Genomic DNA, 6,906 nt, shown 5'->3' with positions numbered 1-6,906 from the left:
GCCGGAACTCTGAGCTCCGTGCTTGACGTTCCGCCCTGCTCAGCCCCACAGAAACACAGAATGACCCGGGTTGGAAGGGACCTCAAGGATCATGTAGTTCCAACCCCCCTGCCTGGCAGGGCCACCAAACATACACCTTTACTAGATCAGGTTGCCCAGGGCCCCGTCCAACCTGGTCTTGAACACCTCCAAGGACGAGGCATCCACAACCTCCCTGGGCAGCCTGTTCCAGGGCCTAACCACTCTCCTAGTGAAGAACTTCCCCCTAACATCCAACCTAAATCTTCCCTCTTTTAACTTAAAACCATTTCCCCGTGTCCTGCTATTATCAGCCCTTTCCAAGAGTTTACTCCCCTCCTGGGAGTAGGTTCCCTTCAGGTATTGAAAGGCTGCAATGAGGTCACCCCGCAACCTTCTCTTCTCCAGGCTGAACAAACCCAACTCCCTCAGCCTGTCCTCATAGGGGAGGTGCTCCAGCCCCTGATCATCTTTGTGTCCCTCCTCTGGACCCTTTCCAAAATCTCCATGTCTTTTTTGTACTGAGGGCTCCACACCTGGACACAGTACTCCAGATGGGGCCTCACAAGAGCAGAGTAGAGAGGAACAATCACCTCCCTGTCCCTGCTGACCATCCCTCTCCTGATGGAGCCCAGGATCCCACGACAGAGCACGATGGTACTCAGAGTTAGCTGAGCAGCACCCCTTTACTCAGAACAAACCATGAAGTAAACGCTACCATTTACTTTGTTACATGGCAGCTGTCTTAGCATTTAACGAATAATTTAATGATCGTTTAAATCATCATCGTCATTGTTAGGATAAAGGCAGCACTAGCCTTGCTGCCGTGAGATGAAAAGACACAGCCTGTGTAAAGAATGAAGAGGCTGAAAATTCAGATTCATGTGACAGTGTCTCTTACAATCACAGAATCACAGAATTATCAAGGTTGGAAAAGACCTAGAAGATCATCAAGTCCAACCATTACAAATACTTCCTGGCTAAATCATATTCATCAACACAACATCCAGACGTTTCTTGAACACTCCCATGGTCGGTGACTCCACCACCTCCCTGGGCAGTGCATTCCAGTGCCTGACTACCCTTTCTGAGAAGTAATACTTCCTAATGTTCAGCCTGAATCTCCCCTGGTGCAGCTTAAAACCATTCCCTCTAGTTCTATCATCGATTACACGAGAGAAGAGGCCAACCCCCAGCTCACTACAACCTCCCTTCAGGAAGTTATAGAGAGCTATAAGGTCTCCCCTGAGCCTCCTCTTCTCCAAGCTGAATGGAGAATGGACTATCCCCTAGTACTATGTATCTGTACAAAGACACCCAGCATGAACTATGTCAGGTGAGATGTTACTGTTTACTGCAGAGTTGTCTCCCCACATCTGGGCATGCCAGGAGATATGGAAATATGAAAACCCTTCTCATTTATTTTCAAAGTAATTTCTTTTGAGTGAGCACTGATTTATTTGTTTTGAAGTCAAACAGTTCTAGTACAGAGTAAGTCACTTCCCTTTTTTATAAAGGTAATCTAGACAAAAAATTTCTCTGTGTTTCTTTCTACTAACCCACCACTGAAACGAGGAGCAGTGTTTTCCAGTTATGGAATTGTTATGGGTTGTTTTCCTCCTTTGTCTGCTAATTTCGCTTCTGCATTGGAGAGATTTATTCTCTCTGCCCTTCTTCACTGCCTTGCAAGAATATATTTTATATCAGAAATGAGTCATATGACCTGCCATCTGCTTCCTCAACCTTGAAGGACACTGAAGTGTACGGTATACTTAGATTCAAGCTGTGACCTCTGTGAACTGAAATGTTTGTTGTCTCCACTCAGGCTCGCTCTGATTATTGTATATTGCATATTTCTTTGTCTTTCTCTGAAGCTATGCAACAGTTACTGCTGGGAAAAGTTCATCCATTGCTTTCTTTCTGATTCTTGCTCTGCACCAGACAGAAGAGGGATGCTGCACATAAATGCCCTTTTGATGTTTTCTCTGTGAGCAGGACAGATTCCACTTATGCTTCAACAAACAAAGCAAGCGTTATGTTCTGTATTTCAGTCAGTTAGCTGCAGCCTTTTAGGGCGGGATATATTTATTTATTACCCTGTGTACTTATATCAGCTTGTTATGTTAATTTTAAGGTGGGTGAAATAATGAAAATCACCTCTTCTGTTGCTTGAGACAGCATGACTGGGTCTCTCCACTGTACAGATTCTCTCTCTCCACTTTCCCCCCTGATCCCCTTTCTTTTTTTTTTTTCCACACAGTAAATTAGTTATGTGTTTCCAAAGCTTATTCTGGCTCCTTTCAGATTTAACATAAGAAAAACAAACAAACAAACAAACAAAACTGTTCTACAGTCTGCAATCCCTTTGTTTTTTCCCTATTAACTGCATGCTGTCAGGAAAGGATATATCACTGCTGTTAAAATGATGGAGCAGTGCAGTAAGCATTCCTAGTCAGTGCCTTTTCTTTTATTATTACAAGTTGAATCACGGTCTGGTGGAGTCCAGCAAACCCAAGTGACTCACAGAGCTGCTATTCTGTAACCTTCACTGTTTTCTGTTTGAAACAAATTTCATAAGTTTCTGATTTTCAAGGCAGTTCTTGTTTTATTTATTAGTACTTGTATCAGTATTTATACCATAAGTTTTAGTGATAATGGCTGTAATTCTACAGAATTCATTTATCTGGGCTTAGATCTAGCCAGGGCAAATTGTCTTGATGAATATTTCTCTTATCTATTGATTAGAGAATTCTTAGCAGGTTTTCATTTTGCAATTGAATTCCTTGGGCAGGCCTGCAAATGTCTTCTCCTTTCTGTGAGAGATGTCACTTTCTAGGTGCTATTTTAATGAAGTTAAAACATCAAGGAGGGGATGATGCTAGAATTCAGCTGGGAGTGCCATTTTGTTTGAAAAGTAATTTCAATTTTCAAGAAATACTACTTGAGCCTTTTTATTTGCTTACTATTTATTATAGTGTTTAATTCATTGTGATCTTTGCTCTTCTTTTAAGGCACATTTGATCTTTGTCATTGGTGAGGCTGCCAGTTCCTAATATTCAGACTCCTTACTATATTTTACTGTACAAATAATTCTTCATTTGCTGATTCTCCTGTGTTATCCTGATGTAGGATAACTGAATGCTACCACATTTGGAGGTGAAGTTCTGTCTCCTTGTGAATGACATCTGTGAAAATCATGATTGTTGAGAACTAGTGCAGAAATGGGCTTTTATGCTACACTCACTAGCAGTTAATGCTATATTTATGTACATGTAAAAGGTTACCTTTCCTGGAAGTCATTTTGCTCTTTAGAAGTGCTGAATGAATCCCAGCATTTTAATGTCTTCCAACTTACAATATGTTCTTTCTTCTCTAATGCTGTGTCCACAGGTACCTTCTTGCAATTTCACACTAATGCATATTTAATCTTAGCTGTGAAAAATATTCTTCCACCTTTTGAGGAAGGTTTTCTAAATGACTGTACATTGCATAGAGAAGCAACATCTACCGAGTCTCTTGGTCACCAAGTTAGTTTCCATTTGCTTTTTCCTTGGTTACAGAACTAAACTTGTTAAAACACTTGCTGATCATCGAGATAAAATAGCACCAGACATACAGCTTGGGCATTTTCTTTGAATTTTTAGTAACTAAATTTTTGATAAATCTGTCAGTTCATTATAGTCAGCTTTACACCTTGTAGGGATTGCAGAAAACTGAGGGGAATTCAGGGGAAAAAAAACCTAGAAGAATGGCAAAAGACCTGGAGAACTGACCTTGTGGGAGGAAGCAAAAGAACTTTGTATGTTGCTGGATCACATGAAAGAGAAAATTGAAGGAGTGTGGCAGACATTTGATGTATAAAAGATCTTCACAGAAGTCAGATCTCCACAGCCACTGGCAAAAGGACAGAATCAAATCTGGGTACTGTGCAGCAGATATAATTAGGTTGAGTTTGTTACAATTCTAATCACTAGGAATTGTTAAGTAATACATGTTAACAAAGGTTGTTGTGATTTGTTTTTTCCCTCTACTATTTCTTTTTAAAGATCAGATGCTTACAATACCTATCAGAAACGATCTTCTCATACTCCTTACATTTGTGCAGTGCCTTTTAGTTAATTATTCCTGTTTGCTATTGTATCACTTCTCTTCCACCTTTCTCAGATTTGCATCCCTTCCCCTCTGCCAATCAGTTGCTTCTGTCACCTCAATGAAATAAGCTGACCAAATCTATCTACAATTCTCTCTATATAGAAAAAAAGGCAGTTTCTGCTCTGGGATTTGTCAACAGGGCTTTGTGATTTTGTGACTACATCTGTATGAATGGGTACAGAACAATGATAATCTAAACAATTAAATTGTATGGGATTGCTTGATATATATATACACACACTTCTCCTTTTGGACTGTTGTCACTTTAAAGAAGCAAGACGTAGGAAAATAGCACTGGGACTGCAGACTTATCCAGCTGTAGTTTTACCTATTTTTATGCAGTACCTAAAACACGGATAATATGAAACAATTTCATAAAGTATCTCAGTTTCTCAGATCTTGCAGCACTGAAATCATATTTTAAGTATAAATTACTTTGATTTCATTTTGTCACGTGATAGCTGCAATCATGATTCTGTGACAAATGGATGATGCTTTCTTTTCCTTTTTTTTCCTTGTACAATCAGCAAAATGTTGTAGAAAATCTGAAGCAGGAATCATGAAAAACAACCTCAAATTATCAAAACAATAAAGTGCAAGTGGAAAAAGGTAATCAATGAGTTCACTGCAATTTTGGCCATGGTGATCACCAACTGTCTTTATGACAGATGCTAAAACACTGTAAGGCATACAAAAGCCATCAAGTTATACTCACAATTCAATAAAATTAAGACAACGAAAATAGATTTCTTTTTTTCTTACAGTGAAGCTGTTCCCACAACAGTATTAGAGGTTGAAATAGGTCACAGGCAGCCCTCCTTACATTGCTCAAGAACATTAGAAGGATTAATCATTTATGGATTATCTCCTAGAAACAATGATCTGGTGCAGACAGGTAATCCAATCTCCTCCATCTTTCTAACCTGGTTTGCCGTTTCACAGGGGATTGTGCAAGGGTGGCATATATTTTTCTAGGAAGACATTGCCTTCCTGCCAGCTTGAAACGTGTAAACTGCTGGAATTTGCATCAAAAATATGAGAGCTCTTCTGTGACAAAGGTAGGTAGTAAGATTAGATGGGTGGAACTAATTCTTTTAACCAGCGCATTGAGTCTGGGCTCAGAGATGTTATTTTCACCTTTAGTTGAAATTTTTCAATGAAGAGAGTAAAGAGAAAATGTTGTCATTGACACAAATCAGAACGAGAAAACATTATTTCTGGTACTTTGGGCTTTACATTAGTATCTAGTAATCTCTTCTGGACTAAATTTGACCAAATATTTAAATGCATTTTACACTTGAATACCAGCCTTTCAGTAATTGCATTCTATGTAAGTACATTCAAAGTAGGTATGCAGTCTTATTTTTATAGATTTATATACTCAATGTAATATATAAGGGCTTTGAATGTACGTTTTTGCCAGTTTTGTCATTTTATGCAACAGGAAGTGCAGGGCTTGCTGCTGAATGTATTAGAACTGTACTAATCTAATTAATGAAAATGAACTCTATTGCAAATCCCCGCTGGGGCAAATTAGCAATTGGACTAAGATACTGCAGAAGCAAAGGTGCGCCATCAGGGAGTCTCAATTGCTCATTTCATTTTACATACAGTTTCTGTTTTATTGATATAATGACATTATGGAAAACAATATGCAATTAGTGTTAGAAAGCTCAGAGTAGCCTTTTCTCAGTTTTCTTGTACACATCCCAGACTGCACAGATAAAAAAATAGCAATTAGTTTAGCAAGATCCTGCTTTGTGTAGAACTGGGAGATGTAGCAAGAATAATTGTGCAGCAGTAGTAAATGTCTTAAGCCTTGAGCAAAGTACTTCAGTTGAACAATGTCAGTTTCCAAATTTCAAATAAAACATGATACTAAATATTGAATAATTGCCTCTATGCCCAATTTGTGGCATTACTGTGTGCTCATGTTTGTATTTTCTTTTAAACATCCTTTTGTATTCAAGGTTCCTGAGCCACTTTAAGCATTTTCTATGTCTAGCCCTTTCAAAACTGAGATTATCACACAGATCTTAAAATGTGGTTTTACATTCTTTCTAATCTAAGAAGCATTCATCAATTTTATTTTAGCTGGTCATCCTACAAAGTATGCACATATCTGAGGAATTGACTTTAAATTTGGTTCGGTGATTTTTTTAATAATCAAACACTATTTTCAGTAGGTTTTTCTTGATGTGGTGCAGTACTAGTAAAGAATATGCAACGTAACAGCTTTTAGAGCTGTTCAGGTATGGCTGGGAACAAATATAGCATAAAACAGCCTGGTGACTTTGGCTTCTTTTGGAGCTACTTGGATTGCTTATTGTCAGTGGAATGGGAATTTCCCAGAGCTATATTTGGGGAACAGAATTTTGTATGTTATTAAAACCACTTCATCTCTTGGTGCTTTAGTTTTCCCAACAGAGAATGGATATAACGGCTTCACTCATCACTACACATTTCACTGAACTACTTTTTTGAAGCATAGCATGAACTGTAGATGTTAGGGAGAAGTTTTCTTCCTTCAGGGAAGGGCTGGTGAGTTCCTGGTAAATGCCAAGGCCCAGAGTGGAGGTGAGGACAGCAGCTGCTGACCTGCTGTGATCCTAATACTGTGACAAGACCAAATAAGTGGTTTCAGTGTTTTCAGTCACTTTGCTCAAGGGCAGGTTTCCTCATCCCCACTGCTCCCTAATACCCAGTCCTGTAAACTGAGCAACCTAGCCGTGGCAC

The 6,906-nt window shown here is 39.1% G+C and overlaps 1 protein-coding gene across 1 annotated transcript in view; it reads left to right on the top strand.

Annotated features, from left to right (window-relative positions):
• The first annotated feature begins 5,105 nt into the window (after positions 1-5,105).
• CACNA1D (calcium voltage-gated channel subunit alpha1 D) overlaps positions 5,106-6,906 on the top strand; it is a 167,501-nt gene continuing 165,700 nt past the window's right edge. The window contains exon 1 of the mRNA XM_085516465.1: positions 5,106-5,228. The gene's annotated coding sequence lies outside the window, so the exon portion shown is untranslated. The remainder of the gene's footprint in view (positions 5,229-6,906) is intronic.

Source organism: Coturnix japonica, chromosome 15 (genome assembly GCF_054131305.1).
Source record: "Coturnix japonica strain WE chromosome 15, WE-NBRP24, whole genome shotgun sequence".
NCBI lineage: Eukaryota > Metazoa > Chordata > Aves > Galliformes > Phasianidae > Coturnix > Coturnix japonica.
The sequence above is the reverse complement of the archived record's forward strand: the minus strand, read 5'-3'. Positions and strand labels throughout refer to the sequence as shown.